General features: G+C 38.1%; 1 non-coding gene across 1 annotated transcript; it reads right to left on the bottom strand.

Annotated features, from left to right (window-relative positions):
* Positions 1 to 14,470: 14,470 nt before the first annotated feature.
* LOC141694398 (small nucleolar RNA R71) lies at positions 14,471 to 14,577 on the bottom strand. Its single transcript, XR_012563710.1, has one exon. It is a non-coding gene; the product is annotated as a small nucleolar RNA R71 (small nucleolar RNA).
* Between the last annotated feature and the right edge of the window lie 2,355 nt (positions 14,578 to 16,932).

The following is a 16,932-nucleotide window of genomic DNA, read 5'->3' as shown; positions in this document are numbered from 1 at the left end:
AAGACACAAATTCAGAGTCGGTATGAGACCATCAGAGTCCCCATACTGCGACCATCTGAATATCCCATATGGAAGGTAAGGATGACCATGTTCCTGGAAGCAACAGATCCAGAATACCTGGATAGAATCAAGGAAGGTCCTCACAAACCAACCAAACTCGCAGTTGCAGTTGCAGGTGAAGCAGCAACGACCGTACCAAAGGAGAAGAGTGATTATACGGCTGAGGACATAGCATCAATTGCTAAGGATGCTAAGGTACGACACTTACTGCATAGTGCCATTGACAATGTAATGTCAAACAGGGTAATCAACTGCAAGACTGCTAAGGAAATATGGGATGCTCTGGAAACAAGATGTCAGGGAACTGACACAATTAAGAAGAACAGAAAGACAATACTCACTCAAGAGTATGAACACTTTGACTCAAAGACTAATGAGTCATTGAATGATTTATATGATAGATTTGTCAAACTTTTGAATGATTTGTCATTGGTTGATAAAGAGTATAATCTTGAAGACTCAAACCTTAAGTTCCTGTTAGCTCTTCCTGAATGCTGGGATTTGAAGGCAATGACAATAAGAGACAACTACAATCTTGATGAAACAACTCTTGACGAAATCTATGGAATGCTCAAGACACACGAGCTAGAGATGGAACAAAGAAGCAAGTGGAAAGGAGGAAAGTCAAGGACAGTTGCTCTTAAGGCTGAAGAAGAATTCTCCAAAGCAGCTTCCTCAAAGAAAGACAAGGGTAAAGCTCTTTTCATAAAGTCTGATACTGAGTCATCAAGTTCTGAGAGTGATGATGACTCAGATTCTGAAAGCTTGCCTGAGACTGATGCTGATGAGGAGATGATGAAGCTGTGTGCTCTTATGGTGAAAGAAATCACAAAGATTGCATACAGGAAGTTCAGGAAGGGAAAGAAGGTTTCCAGGAAAAGCATAAGTTCTGATAAGAAGAATTTCAGAAGATCTGAAGGCAGAGGAGGAAAGTCTGACAGAGGAGATTACACCAATGTTAAATGCTATAACTGTGGTGAGAAAGGCCACATATCTCCTGATTGCAAGAAGGTAAAGGGTGACAAAGGCAAGGCTCTTGTCACAAAGCAGAAAAGCTGGACAGACACCTCAGACTCTGAAAGTGAAGAGAACTATGCATTAATGGCAAATGCTGATAAAGAAAGTGCTGAGAGCAGTTCTGAAGCTGCTGAAACAAAGGTACCTCAGACCACTTATGCTTTTCATACTGATGATATTAATGAGTTGAGAAGATATCTTAAAACCATGTTTGTTAGCTATAGAGATCAAACTTTAACATGTGAAAGATTAACTTCTGAAAATCTTGCATATAAGAAAAGAAATGATTTCTTAGAAAAAGAGTTAGTCATATTCCATCAAACTCAGAAGGATAGAGATGATGCTTTTTATGTTAGGGATGAAGTGCTAAAAATGAATGAATCTCTAAAAACTGAGTTAGAAAAGGAAAGAGAAATAATCAGGACTTGGACTAACTCTGGCAGAACAACTCAAAATTTGCCAAGTAGTGAAAATTGGAAAGAGGGCTTAGGTTATGGAGAAAATAAGAATGATAAAGGAACTGAAGAAATTAAGCCTGTTGTTAAGCAAAAGCCAAAGTTAAAACCTGTTAAGTTTGTAACTGTAAAGACTGATAATGAGAAATCAGAAGTTAAAGAGGAATTAACTTCTGACAAACTAAAACAGGAAAAGACAGCTGAAGTAAACATAGGCTTAATGACAAAGAAGCAGCTTAAGCATAAGCTGAAAGATGTCAAGAATGCAAACAAGGTAAAATCACCTAGGAAAAATAGGAATGGAAAGGAAGGTGTGAATAAAAGCAATGATTATAAATCTGTTCCTGATGCACCTAGGAAAATATGTCATAACTGTGGAAGTTCTAACCATCTGGCTTCTTTTTGCAGGAAAAATAAGAATATTAACTCCTTACCTTCGAAATCAGGAGTTAAGAGTCAGTCAGTTAGATACAAACCACAAAATCCTTGTTTTCATTGTGGTAGTTTATGGCATTCCATTTATACTTGTAAGGAATATCATAGTCTGCACTATGATTATTATCAAATAAAACCTTCTTTGAAGAAAGTTTCCATTGTTCCTTCTAGTATAAATTCTGATTCAAAGTCTGATAATGTAATTTCTGATAAGAAAAATGTTAACATAAACTCTGATGCTAAATCCGCTGCAAATGTTAACAAACTTAATAAGACCAACGGATCCAAGCAAGTCTGGGTCCTTAAAACTAATAATTAGTGGTCCTTATGATTGCAGGGCAACAGGAAAAATATTCTAGTTCTGGACAGTGGATGTTCAGGTCATATGACTGGAAATAAGGCCCTGCTATCAGACTTTGTGGAGAAAGCTGGCCCAAGTGTTTCTTATGGAGATGGCAACATTGGAAAAACATTGGGATATGGCAATATCAATCTTAGGAATGTCATCATTAAAGAAGTAGCTCTGGTCTCAGGACTTAAACACAACCTTCTGAGTATAAGTCAAATCTGTGACAGAGGTTATCATGTTGATTTCTTTGAAGAACACTGTGAAATTGTGAGTAAATCTAAAGGCAAAGTTGTTCTGAAAGGATATAGACGTGGTAACATTTATGAAGCTAAGCTTTCAACAAGTGCTGATGGCTCTGCAATCTGTCTGTTAAGTAGAGCATCAATTGAAGAAAGCTGGAATTGGCATAAGAAACTCTCTCATTTAAATTTTAACAATATAAATGAACTGGTCAAGAAAGATCTTGTGAGAGGATTGCCAAACACAGTATTTGCTCCTGATGGTCTTTGTGATTCATGTCAGAAAGCCAAACAAAGAAAATCTTCATTCAAGAGCAAGACTGGATCATCAATTCTTGAGCCTTATCATCTTATACATGTTGATCTATTTGGTCCAGTAAATGTCATGTCTATTGCAAAGAAGAAGTATGCGTTGGTCCTAGTGGATGAGTTCACCAGATACACATGGGTGTATTTCTTGCACACAAAAAGTGAAACTGCATCTATCTTGATTGATCATATCAAACAGCTGGATAAAATGGTCAAAGATTCTGTGAAAATTCTAAGGAGTGATAATGGCACTGAGTTCAAGAATCTGATAATGGAAGAGTTCTGCAAAAGCCATGGAATAAAGCAGGAATTTTCTGCTCCTGGAACTCCACAGCAAAATGGAGTTGTTGAAAGGAAGAATAGAACTCTCATTGAAGCTGCACGTACAATGCTTGAAGAAGCAAAGCTTCCAACCTATTTCTGGGCTGAAGCTGTGCAGACTGCTTGTTTTACTCAAAATGCAACACTCATTAACAAGCATGGAAAAACACCATATGAGATGGTGAAGAAAAAGAAGCCAAATCTGAAATATTTTCATGTATTTGGATGCAAATGTTTTGTTCTCAAGACTCATCCTGAACAGCTATCAAAGTTTGATCTAAAAGCTGATGAAGGAATCTTTGTTGGATATCCACTTTCCATAAAAGCCTTCAGAGTCTATAATTTGAGAACAAAAGTGGTCATGGAATCTATCAATGTCTCTTTTGATGACAAGAAGATCACTGGTCTTAAAGATTTCGTTGATCATGATCAGCTGAGATTTGAAAATGAAGACTCATATTCTGATACTGAAAAACCTGACAGTCTAAGTCCTGATACTACAAACTCTGACGGATTAAACTCTGATGTTATTGAAACTGTGGTGACTACATTAAAGGAAGATGCACCTATGCAGGGGGAGCATACTCAAGATTCTACCACATCTCAAGAAACATCAGAACATGCATCTGGCTCTTCAAGTTCTGATTCGTCAAGTTCTGATAAGCCAAGTTCTGAAAGAGCTGACAATCTAAATACTGAAGAATCCAACTCAGAGAGCATAGTTTCAGGGGGAGCATCAGAAAATGAAAATGAAGATAGCATGGATCATGGGGGAGCATCCAGTTCTAGAGAAAACATTCCATCTGCAAGGAAGTGGACAAAATCACATACACCTGATTTGATAATTGGAAATCCTGATGCAGGTGTCAGAACTAGAACAGGTACTTCAAATGAGTGTCTATACAATTCTTTTCTCTCTCAGACTGAGCCAAAGAAAGTAGAAGAAGCTCTTCAAGATGCTGATTGGGTGCAAGCAATGCAGGAAGAGTTGAATGAATTTGAAAGAAACAAAGTCTGGACCCTAGTACCAAGACCAAAGAATAGATCTGTTGTTGGTACAAAGTGGGTATTCAGAAACAAAACTGATAGTGATGGCATAATTACAAGAAATAAGGCAAGGCTGGTTGCAAAAGGATATTCTCAACAGGAGGGAATTGATTATGATGAAACGTTTGCACCAGTTGCTAGGTTAGAAGCCATAAGGATATTTTTGGCTTATGCTGCTCACAAAAAGTTTACTGTCTTTCAAATGGATGTGAAAAGTGCTTTTCTCAATGGAGAATTGGAGGAAGAGGTATATGTTGAACAACCTCCAGGTTTTGTAGATACCAAACATTCAGATTATGTCTACAGGCTTGATAAAGCACTTTATGGACTTAAGCAAGCTCCTAGAGCATGGTATGAGACTTTAGCTCAGTTTCTTCTGGAAAGTGGATTCAACAGAGGGACAATAGACAAAACACTGTTCTACCTCAACCATGAAAAGGACTTACTTCTGGTCCAGATTTATGTTGATGATATCATTTTTGGATCTACAAATGACAAACTTTGTAAGAAGTTTGCCAAACTAATGCAGTCAAGATATCAGATGAGTATGATGGGGGAACTTAGCTATTTTCTGGGCCTTCAAGTCAAGCAGAATGAGGAAGGCACTTTTATTTGTCAAACCAAGTATACCAGAAACTTGCTAAAGAAATTTGGAATGCAAGATTGTTCTAGTGCATCCACTCCAATGGCCACTGCAACAAAACTGGATAAGGATACCGGTAAATCAGTAGATATTACTGACTACAGAGGTATGATTGGCTCTCTCCTCTATCTAACTGCTAGTAGACCTATATCATGTATGCTACCTGTCTTTGTGCAAGATTTCAAGCAGATCCAAGAGTAACCTCACTTAACAGCTGTAAAAAGAATCTTTAAGTATCTTAAAGGAACAGCTGCTCTGGGATTATGGTATCCTAGAGAATCAGATTTTAAACTAATAGGTTACTCAGATGCAGATTTTGCAGGTTGCAAAATTGACAGGAAAAGCACAAGTGGAAGCTGCCAATTTCTTGGAGGCAGATTGGTTTCTTGGTACAGCAAGAAACAAAAGTCAATTTCCACATCAACTGCAGAAGCAGAGTATATTGCTGCAGGAAGCTGTTGTGCACAGATTCTTTGGATGAAGAATCAGTTACTGGATTATGGGTTAACATATTTCAAAATCCCTATTTACTGTGATAATCAAAGTGCTATTGCTATGACAGGTAATCCAGTTCAACACTCAATGACAAAGCACATCAGCATCAGGTACCACTTCATCAGGGAACATGTGGATGAAGGTACAGTGGAATTGCATTTTGTTCCCACAGATCAACAGTTGGCAGATATCTTCACAAAACCATTATGTGAAGCTACTTTTACAAGATTGGTAAATGAACTTGGAATGGTTTCAGGTTCTTTCTTTAAATCTGCTTAGACTTGTTCTGTGTTATCAGACTTTATGCTCAGTATTTACAGAATTAATATCATTGTGTATTCTGTGCTTAATTGATAAATGTCTTTAAGTACTGACTGTTGTCTGATATATGTTTCTAAACTCTGATAAGTGATATGTTTGTTCCAGTACCTATTCAATCCTATGAGGATAACTGTGCTAGATACTGACCTAGTAATCTTCAATAAACAAATGACTCCATGGAAGAAGTAATTATTTCAATGGAAATCTTATGACACTAGCAAATTCTGATAACTGAGCTTAGTTAAGTTCACTTTGTATATCTTATTACTAAGTCACAAATTAGAATAATGCTACTCATCTGTTAAGTTCTGATACTAGTAAAACTACTGAGTGCACTAAGTGCTGATAGACCTCTCTTATAAAAAGAAAAAGCAAAAAGATTAAAGAATAAAATCAGGTACTCCTTTGAGATCTAGAGTAAAAATGTGAAAGGAACGACCCAAGTGCATTGCTGGTATTAAGTAAATATGCATTAGAAAAGCAAAATATTTTCTTGGTGACTTTTCACACTCTATGATTACTGGTGAAATACTCTGATAATAGCATAAATTCTAATAAACAGTCGTGACTCACTTACACTGAGAAGCCACTATAAAATAGAATTTCAAAAGATGCATAAAATGAACACAAAACAGTTGAGGTGGACTCAAGCATGAACTCATTCATCAGTAGGTTTCAGGACAATGACAGATCTTTAGCAAAATTTTAGTTTTGCCTTATTTCTAAGATATACTGAAGTGAATCAGACTTTACTCTTTATCTGTTTTTAGCTTAATGCACACACTAATCACTCAATATGAATGATGAAAATTTCTGTGGTGGTCTATGTTATTTTAGATAAACAGTCATTGTGTCATTATTGCACAAATTCTGAGGACAAGTTCTAAGTAACACGTTCTGATGATTAAGTTCTGACGTCCATAACTCAGAACATGTATGAGTATTTACTAAGATGGGCATTCCTTTTTCGAGTTAAGAAATTATGTTCTGATGACTGTTAAGTTCTAGTATAGGTCTAAGTTCTGATTTCTCAGTCTCATCCTTTACTTGGCTTATCTGTGAATAAATTTTAATAACAGTCTCAGTTTGTACTCGCATATGTTGAAGTGGAAGATTAATAGTCACTATAATTAGGATTAATGGTTTTGTACTTGAACAGTTCACTGTTTCTTGTGTTTTGTGCGGTCTAGACCATGCTTCCTCTTTCCAATGACTGTTATTCTTTTTCAAAGTCTAGGGAGACGAGGTAGAATTAATTCTACCTGTCAGCATTAAATATCTTTGCGTCTCTTGGCATTTTTTTGCCTATATAAACAACCACTTCACATCAGTCTTTCCATCACATTCTTCTCACACACTTATCCTCCTTCTTCTGTCAAAAACACAATGGTTCGATACAACATGTTTTTGAACATACAAACCTTCACAATGGAGCTCAGTTGTGCCGACTGGCAGCAGGAGTGGCATGTAACAGCCATTCCTGAGGAGATCTGGGACTCTGTCCCACAGGAGGTGCTGGCTCACCTTCTATTCTTCGAGATGGATTATCATCGCCATCTGGAGCGCCTGGAGGAGGAAAGGCTGGAAGCTATCCGTCAGCAAGAGCGAATCATACGACTCGCCATCTTGTTCGTCGAAGATAGGAAGAGGAAGAGGACTTAATCTCGTCTTCTTCCTGTTCTTCTTCATCCTCAGGTCAGGCTTCTTAGCTAGGACTAAAGCTGTTGACGTTAGGATTAGAAGCTTAGGGAAAATCTTGTATTGATGTACCTTCTATTTCATATATGTATTGACTTGATATATTAATGAAAACTGTTTTTACTTCAAGATTTTGTCTCTGAGTTATTTTATCTTGTGTTGTTAAATCCTGCTTGATATTCTGATGACCATTTAAATTTTGTCTTTATTTAAGTTCTGATTCTTTGTCAGCACTTATTCATCGAAATTATCTCGGTCATTTTTAACTTGATTCATTTTCAGAATATTAATGTTGCAGTGAAAAATAATTCAATCAGTGCTAACGGTTTAAATTTTGAATTAAAACTGTGTCTCTTGATAAAAGGAACGGTTTTTCCTTGAAACAAGGCAACTGGGTAAGTAATCATTCCTGTTTTCTCGAGCCCAGTAACTATCCGTTATTACTGCATGTCTGACAAGTGTCCAACGGTAATATTTTTTTTATAAGTACAGCAGAGAGAAGATTTCTGTAATCTTTTTAATTTCTTCATCTTTTATCTCTCTTCTTACTTTTACTCTCCTTCACTTTACTTTTTCCGTTGTTTTCATACAGATATTATCTCAAACACCTAACAAGCATACTTGAATCTCAATTCTTTTTCACATGGCCCCAAAGGATTTAATCATTGATGGAGCAAAGTTTGTTCCAAACAACTTTGCTGCAATTCTTGATCATGCTGACGCTCCATCTGACTTGCACTTTGTGCAAGATCTTCTTGCACATAGTGAGGTTGGGTACGCCTTAACTCAGCCTGAATTATTTTCAAGTCAACAAGTTCTGCGGTTCTGGAGGACTGGAGTTTTTGATGATGGTGGAAAACGAGGCACTCCCAGTATTATCTTCCAAGTGGGTGATTCATCCTATGTAGTCACTCCTGGTACAGTACGAAGAGCATTACATCTTCCAGAAGATTGTACCTTCTCTATACCAGAGGAATCAGAACTTCGGGAGTTAATGGCTGAATTGGGGTATGAAAAGAGTCTGACGAAACTTGGACAGTTAAAACGGGCTAATATCAGAAGAGAATGGAGTTTCTTCTTCGATTGCATCACCAAGGCTTTTGGCAACAAGTGTTCAAATTTTGATGCCATCCCAATTCTGAGTCAGCACATAGGGTATGCTATTATCCATCAAACTCATTTTGATTTTGCAACTGGAATAATTGGTTTTATTGGGGATAGGATGACAGAGGATAGAAATGTTGTTTACTTTGCTAGATTCTGTCAACTTATTTACACTTACTGTACTGTTGAACCCCAGTTAGTCAGCACTCAAACCCCACCTTTTAAGGTTGCAAAAAGGTACTTTAATGACCTGATAAATGCTGACACAAAGAAATCAATGGTGAGACCATTATAGATCCCTCAGTCTGTGAAACAGATTCTGGTAAATGCTGATCCTGCTACTTACAAATCTGTTTACTCAAATGTTCAATCAACTCACCATAACCAAAATCCATCAATCTCAGTACCTACCTCTCATTCTACTCAACCTACCCTTAGAACTTATCTCAAATCCTATCTCTCCACTTCACAGACTACTCAACCTTCTTCTTCAGCACCTACTGTGAAGCCTACATCCTCTAAGCCAAAGAGGACAAAGACTGTTCCTCACACACCTCAAAAGAGGAGGAGAATTACTTTGAGAGATGAATCAGATTCTGAGGATCAGATTCCTTCTTCAGAACCTGTGGTAAATGAAGCTGAGAAGGCAACTTCTCAGAAGGATTCTGAAATTGGGGGTTCTAGGCTTCTCAAGAGGCTTAGACGTATGACGGTTCCTGAAACTCCAAAGGAATCCAAATCAACAAGGAAGTACAAGAAACAGAGGGCACAAAGGCCAGTTTCAGATGATGAGGAGGAAGCAGCTAAGGAAGGGGATCAGGAATCTCTGATCTCACAAGACAAGGAATTTGCTCCAGTCACTTCTTCTCCATCAACTCCATCTCAGGAACCTGTATCTGACAAGGCTAATTCACCTTCTGTGTCTCTTGTTGATCCAGGCACAGGTGCTGAAATTGATATTCAGAACCTGGTTGTGCCTGAAATACTTTTCTTAGAAGCTCCAACTGCAAATAATCCTTCCACAACACCTGTTACTGATGCTGTTCAAACTCCTGAGTTATCACTAACACCTTCTCTGCATCAAGATGCTGATGATCAGATTTTAGGTGAGCATCAGGATATGGTGGTTGATCAGAACTTAATATCAGATCAGCAATTAGAGGATGTTGAAGCCTCCATTGCTACTCACACTGTTGTCTTATCAGAAGATACTGATTCTCTAAGTTCTGATGCTGTAAATATTGGAGATACTGGTGAGGCTGCTACAACTGTAGATGCTGATGAAGCAGGTCCTTCAGGACATACTCCTCAACAGACTCTTCCAAAGTCTGAACTGGTAAAGAAGTTTGTTATCGGGGATGCACCAGTACCTTGGAGTGAAACTCCTGCAGGTCAGGAGTGGACTAAGGAATGGAACTCAGTTTCCTGTGTTCCAAATGCTTTACATCTTGCTGAGCACTTGACTAAAGCTGATGAAATGTTACATTCTAATGATTTTAAAACCCAGCTTAGAGTCACTGCATTGAGTACTAAACATCTACAAGGTCTTCATTCTAACACTCATGCAGAGCTACACAAGATTCAGGAGAACTTTATCAAACAGGAACACATTTGGAAAATTGATAAGAAAAAGTTCTTCCAACCTACCATTGACAGGGTTGCTTATATTGAGAAAACTCAAGAGAAGCAACAAGCTCAGATTGATCAAATTCTGACAAATCAAGCTTCTCAGCAATCACAACTTACTGAAATCCAGACCTCAGTGGAACTACTTATCTCTCTTTTATTACCTGCTGATGCCAAAAAGGGGGAGAAGGTAATTAAGTCCAAATGCAAAACCAACAAGACACTGCAAGGAAAGGATGATGGAAAAGATGACCAAGGAAACTCTGGAATGGGTAGTGGTCATAGTCAAGGTAGAAGGTTTACATCAAGACAAGATAGTCACAGAACAAGTTCTGATACTGGGAAAAGAATAAGTTCTGCTGCTGGTAAAAGGATAAGTTCTGATGAATTTCTAGATCTTGATGAGGAAATGTCAAGACAGTTATTTCTTCAAGAAAATCCAGGGATGGACTTGGAAAATTTAAAGGAAGAAGAAGCCAGACTTAAATCAGAGAAAGTCACATCTAAATCTGAAGCTTCTGGTAAAAAGTTACTTCCAAAACCTAAAGGCATTGTGATCAAAGAAAGGGTACATACTGAAGAAACTTTGGCTAGATCACAACCACAGATAGATCCAAGATCCAAGGGTAAAGAAAAGGTTGGTGAACCTATCAAGCCTTATGTACCTCCTGAGGAAGAAGAAATTACTGATGGAAAAGATGATCTTGTTCTGACTTCAAGAAAAGTTCTTAAAACAACCTCTGACATGGCTCAAGTTGTTCAGAGTCAAGGAATTGTGAGTTCTGATATTCAGAAGAAGCAAGTAACCTCTGACAGTGCTCAAGTTAACTTGATATCAGAAAATAGATCTAAAACACTCCTACCAGGATTCACTAAAGTAAAACAGACTCAATCTTTGAAGACTACTCCAAGTGGTTTTGAAGCAAGAGTAGTTACTGGAAAGGAAGTTAGAGATAAAACTGGATTGGGAAGTGCTGATGAAAGAAGAGTGCACAATACTACCGATGATCCAACTTCCTTGAGTGAACCAGGTATTGGAGCAACTCCTGAGAGATTGAATCAACTAGAATCTGTACAGATGGTTTACCATACCTACTTGAAAGAATACATCATGTTGTATTTCATGACAGATGGTAGGGTTTATCATATAAGACAAAATGCCATTCCTTTGAAGTATTTTGAAGAATTAGAGCATGTACTTTTCTTACTTCAAGTGGATGACAGAATAACAGAGACTGCTGCAAACTACTTAAAAGAACAGATTCAGAGACAGAAAAGGCTTTATTCTGTTAAGTCTGACAGCAGATATGTTCCAAAGTACAGAGATCACAATGGGGATATTGTTGATATGAAGCCTAATACTGCACAGATCAGAACGTATCTTGGTATTAAGGGACTTGAATTCAATCTTGAATCTGACAAAGCTTATGTTATAAGACTAGACCAGGAGTTAAGGAAAGCAAAGATTAATGATCTCAGAGCTGCAATCTTTCAAACTGGTGAAGATACTGCAGAGCTTAAAGGTGTTAAAAGGAGAATGATTGATGAACTAAGATATGCTGAGAAATGTTTGTTGAAGAACTATCTCAGAACAACTCCTGACATCAGAGAGATCAGAAGTTGATGAAGCCAAGTCAAAGATCTACAACTGCTTAAATTCTGATATTTATGCAGATTGAAGTTGTTATCAGAAGTTGAAATTGGTAAAACTTTAAGGACTGTAAGTTGTAGTTATCTAGTCTATTTCTCATGCATTTGTACTTAATGTTTTTGACATCATCAAATATCTGTTTAACTTGTATATTTTGTTAATTTACAAGTTGGGGGAGATTGTTAGATATATTTGATAATGTCATGGCTAATATGTCTTATGTTTAGTTTTCAGATCTTGTGTGAACAGGATAGATCAGTACTTAACTGGTGATCAGTACTTATACTGGAAATCAGGACTTAAGGATATCAGTACTTATATTATCAGGAGATAATCATCAGAAGATAGATATCAGAACTTAAGTGCTGAAGGACGATCAGATAAGGACAGTAGCTGATTAAAGGAAAGAAGATAGAGATAAAACATAAGAAGAGATATGCATGAAGAAGGAATTCCGTGAAGAATGGAATACTTGGAATAGAAGATATCTGATTGATATATTTTAGGAAGCAGAATTATATTCTATATCAATTAGCGATTATCTTGTAACTGTGTAGTATATAAACACAGGCATAGGGTTTACACTAGAAGTGTTATCATGTTCGAGAAGATTATTCATTGTAACTCTAGCAGCTCTCGTGATATTTGTTCATCACTGAGAGGTAACAGTTTCATATTGTAACAGAGTTTATTGTTTCAATTAAGTTTGTTACTCAAGTTCTTTAAGTTCGATTTGAGTGTACTATACACTGTATTCACCCCCCTCTACAGTGTGTGTGTGACCTAACAGGGAAGTTAGGAGCAGAACGCAGCAGAAAACGGGAGTAGAATAATAATTTTTCCAGTAAGGTGTTGGGCGCCCGCTCAGCCTGGCTGGGCGCCCGCTCAGGATTGATGGGTGGCCGCTCAGGGTCGTAAAATTAAATAATGATTTTTAGAGTTCTATTTCTGTTGGACTTCTGACTTCTGAGATAGCTGGGTCTTGTGGGGCTTCTATATAAATAGTTTTCAGAGACATTTCACGTGTGATGAATCGTGGTATCAATCAAGAAGCAAGGAGAGAAGGAAGAAGACCGTTTTAGCACATTGTGACAAAGAAGAGGAAGCATACATTTTCTTGTGATTCTTTTATTCGTTGTATCAGTGGATGCTAGTTTTCTTTATTTTGAACCTTATTACTCTTGTGACGTACTCTGGTTTAATTAAGTATTTTTATTAGTTATTCTTGTGTGTTATTATCATGTTTTTATATGAACCCATGGTGACGATGAGTTCTATCACGGGTTAATCGTGATCATGGGGTCGTAACGGATTTACTATGGAATTTTTTAGTTAGTTGTTTAATACCTTAGTTTTGATGATTGTATGATATCTAGTATCGGTTGCGCTTATTCGTCTTATGTGCGTCGCGAACATATAAGATAGGGTGTTAATCTCTTGTGAAGCGACGGTGGATCTTGAGGTTTAAAACTTCGCATGCTAGCATAGGTTCATGTATGTGTATGCATGATTAGTGGGTAACTCTAACAATTTTACTTGCCCTGTGTAATTATAAGGAATAACTTATGCTTAAATCGTTATGTTGTCAAATTCTATATACATATAGGGTCTCAACATAATTGATGCCTATTCAACTTCTATCTTAATTGTTGATGTTTGGTAGAATGGTATTAGTACAACGAAAGTTGGCTTTTATCAGTTTCGTGTTGTTTGATTAATATCATCACTGTTACATGCTAAGGGTAATAATAATAACTATTGAAGGAAGTAGTAATGAAGTTATGATCTTATGTATCTTTAATATTGTTAATTCAAGTATCAATTAAGTGTTTAATTCTCGTAGTTAATTAAAGTTAATAATTAGTTAATCAAATCTACGTGTTATTTTCTTGACATTGAGAAGTAATCATACATTGGTGAGTAAGTGTAATTGAACATAATTAGTCTGAGTCTCTGTGGGAATGAACTAGAAATTATTCTATATTACTTGTGAACGCGTATACTTGCGTGAATATTAGCGCGTGTTTTGTGACTAACAAGTTTTTGGCGCCACTGCCGTGGACTCGGCGTATTTGTTTAGTTTATGTACATACCATCAGTGGTCGTTAAGACTCCTTTATTAAGACGTGTTACTTATTATTTCCGGTTGTATTTCAGGTACTTTAGCGAGCATTTATGCAAACACGTTCTCGTACTCGCAAGAGGACTTTAGATACGGCTGAGGAGATAGACTCAGTTCTTGATATTCCGGAGAAGATAGATTTTGAAGATTCGGATAAAGAGAGTGAGCAGAAAGAACCAATAATCATGGGTGATCGTATAGTTCCGGCAGATCCAGCTCTTATAGACTTTTCTCGGCCAAAAATTTATGACATTCAGTCAAGCATCCTTCATCCGCCTATTCAGGCTAACACTTTTGAAATCAAGCCAGGCACTATTCAGATGGTGCAGAATTCTGTTTCTTTCGGAGGTGCTGCGACTGAAGACCCCAACATGCACATCAAAAATTTTGTCGAGATCTGTAGTACTTTCAAATATAATGGTGTGACTGATGAGGCTATCAAGCTGAGGCTTTTCCCATTCTCTCTGGGGGATAAAGCTAAGGACTGGTTACATTCTGAACCAGTTGGGTCCATCACTACTTGGCAAGATCTTGCACAGAAGTTTCTAGTAAAGTTCTATCCAATGGCAAAGACTGCAGCTTTGAGGAGTGCTCTTACTCAGTTTGTGCAACAACCAACAGAATCTATGTGCGAAGCTTGGGAGCGTTACAAGGAGATGTTGAGAAAGTGTCCACATCATGGTATACCTGAATGGATGGTAATCACTGGTTTCTATAATGGGTTGGGGCCCCAATTTCGGCCCATGCTCGATGCAGCAGCTGGAGGCGCTTTGTGGGCCAAAAGCTATACTGAGGCTTATAATCTTATTGAAACTATGGCTGCAAATGAGCATCAAAACCCAACTCAAATGATGATGTCTGGGAAGGTAGCAGGTATTCTAGAAGTCGATGCAGCTACAGCTATTACAGCGCAGCTCCAAGCGTTGTCTTTGAAGGTCGATTCTTTAGCCACATATGGAGTCAATCATATAGCTATGGTCTGTGAGCTTTGTGCAGGTTCTCATGCTACGGATCAGTGTTCTCTTGATAATGAATCTGTTCAGTATGTGAACAATTATCAACGACCGCGGGCGCCTGTGCCAGCTACTTATCATCCTAATAACAGAAATCATCCCAATTTCAGCTGGAGCAATAATCAGAATGCTGTTCAGCAACCATATCAGCAACCTATCAGTAAGCAGTTTAATCCACCTGGATTCCAGCAACCATAGCATTATGCTCAAAGGCAATCATATCCTCAACAAGGAGGTGCTGCTCCACCTTCTAGTGCTGATTTTGAGGAACTCAAGCTGTTGTGCAAAAGTCAGGCTGTTTCCATCAAGACCTTGGAAAATCAAATCGGTCAAATAGCCAATGTAGTACTCAACCGTCAACCTGGCATACTTCTCAGCGATACTGAAGTGCCAGGTAGGAAGGAAGCTAAAGAGCAAGTCAAAGCTATTACCTTAAGGTCTGGAAAAGTTGCTGATGCTGAAAAAGCGAAAGACGGAGAAGCTGAAGTTGTTGATGAGAAGAGAAGCAAAAGGAGAAAGCGGCGGAACCAAGGAAGACTATTATTGAACACACCCTTCCTGAGGGTAATACAGGGGAGAAACAGCTCTATCCTCCATCACCTTTCCCTAAGAGATTGCAACAACAAAAGCTGGATAAGCAGTTAGGTAAGTTTCTGGAGGTGTTCAAGAAACTTCACATCAATATACCTTTCGCTGAGGCTCTGGAGCAAATGCCTAGTTACGCAAAATTCATGAAGAGTATTCTTTCAAGGAAGGTGAAACTGGAAGACCTTGAGACCGTTGCTCTAACGGAAGAGTGTAGTGCTGTGCTGCAACAAAAATTACCTCCAAAGCTTAAAGATCCAGGTAGCTTCACCATTCCTTTCACCATTAGCAAGTTGTCTTTTGACAAATGCCTGTGCGATTTGGGAGCAAGCATCAATTTGATGCCATTGTCTATCTTCAAAAATTTGAATTTGCCTGATCCAAAGCCCACCTATATGTCTCTACAATTGGCTGATCGTTCTATTACATATCCACGAGGCATATTGGAGGATGTGTTAGTCAAGGTGGATAAGCTCTTCTTCCCTGCAGACTTTGTCATTTTGGATTTCGAGGAAGATAAGAAGATTCCCATAATCTTAGGAAGACCTTTCTTGGCTACAGGTCGTACCTTGATAGATGTGTAGAAAGGTGAACTTACTATAAGGGTGCAGGATCAGGATGTGACATTCAATGCATTCAAGGCGATGAAATTCCCTACAGAAGATGAGGAGTGCTTTAAGGTGGATTTGATTGATTCTGCGGTCACTTCAGAACTTGATCATATGCTAATGTCTGATGCCTTAAAGAAAGCCTTGGTGGGGGACTTTGACAGTGACGATTAGGATGGCAATGAGCAACTACAATATCTAAATGCTTCTCCTTGGAGGCTAAAGCTAGACATGCCATTTGAATCTCTGGGTACTTCTGATCTCAAGAATGCTGAAGGAAAGCTCAAACCATCTATTGAGGAAGCACCTACTTTGGAGCTTAAACCATTGCCTAAACACTTGAGTTATGTTTTTTTAGGTGATGCATCTACTTTGCCTGTTATTATTGCATCTGACCTTTCATGTAGTGGGGAGGACAAGCTCTTGAGGATCTTGAGAAAATTCAAATCGGCTATCGGGTGGACTATAGCAGATATCAAAGGGATCAGCCCTTCGTAATGCATGCATAAAATTCTGCTAGAGGAAGGTAGTAAGCCGACTATTGAGCAACAACAATGACTTAACCCTATCATGAAAGAAGTGGTGAAGAAAGAAATTCTGAAGTGGCTGGATGCAGGAATCATATATCCTATTTCTGACAGTTCTTGGGTGAGCCTCGTGCAATGTGTACCTAAGAAAGGAGGTATTACTGTGGTAGCAAATGAGAAGAACGAGCTCATCCCCACTCGAACAGTCACATGATGGATGGTATGCATGGATTACATAAAGTTGAACAAAGCCACGAGAAAGGATCACTTCCCTTTCCATTTATTGATCAGATGATAGACTGGTTGG

The sequence above is a fragment of the Apium graveolens genome, chromosome 10, assembly GCF_009905375.1.
Source record: "Apium graveolens cultivar Ventura chromosome 10, ASM990537v1, whole genome shotgun sequence".
Lineage (NCBI taxonomy): Eukaryota > Viridiplantae > Streptophyta > Magnoliopsida > Apiales > Apiaceae > Apium > Apium graveolens.
This window is presented reverse-complemented; position numbering and strand designations above follow the sequence as displayed.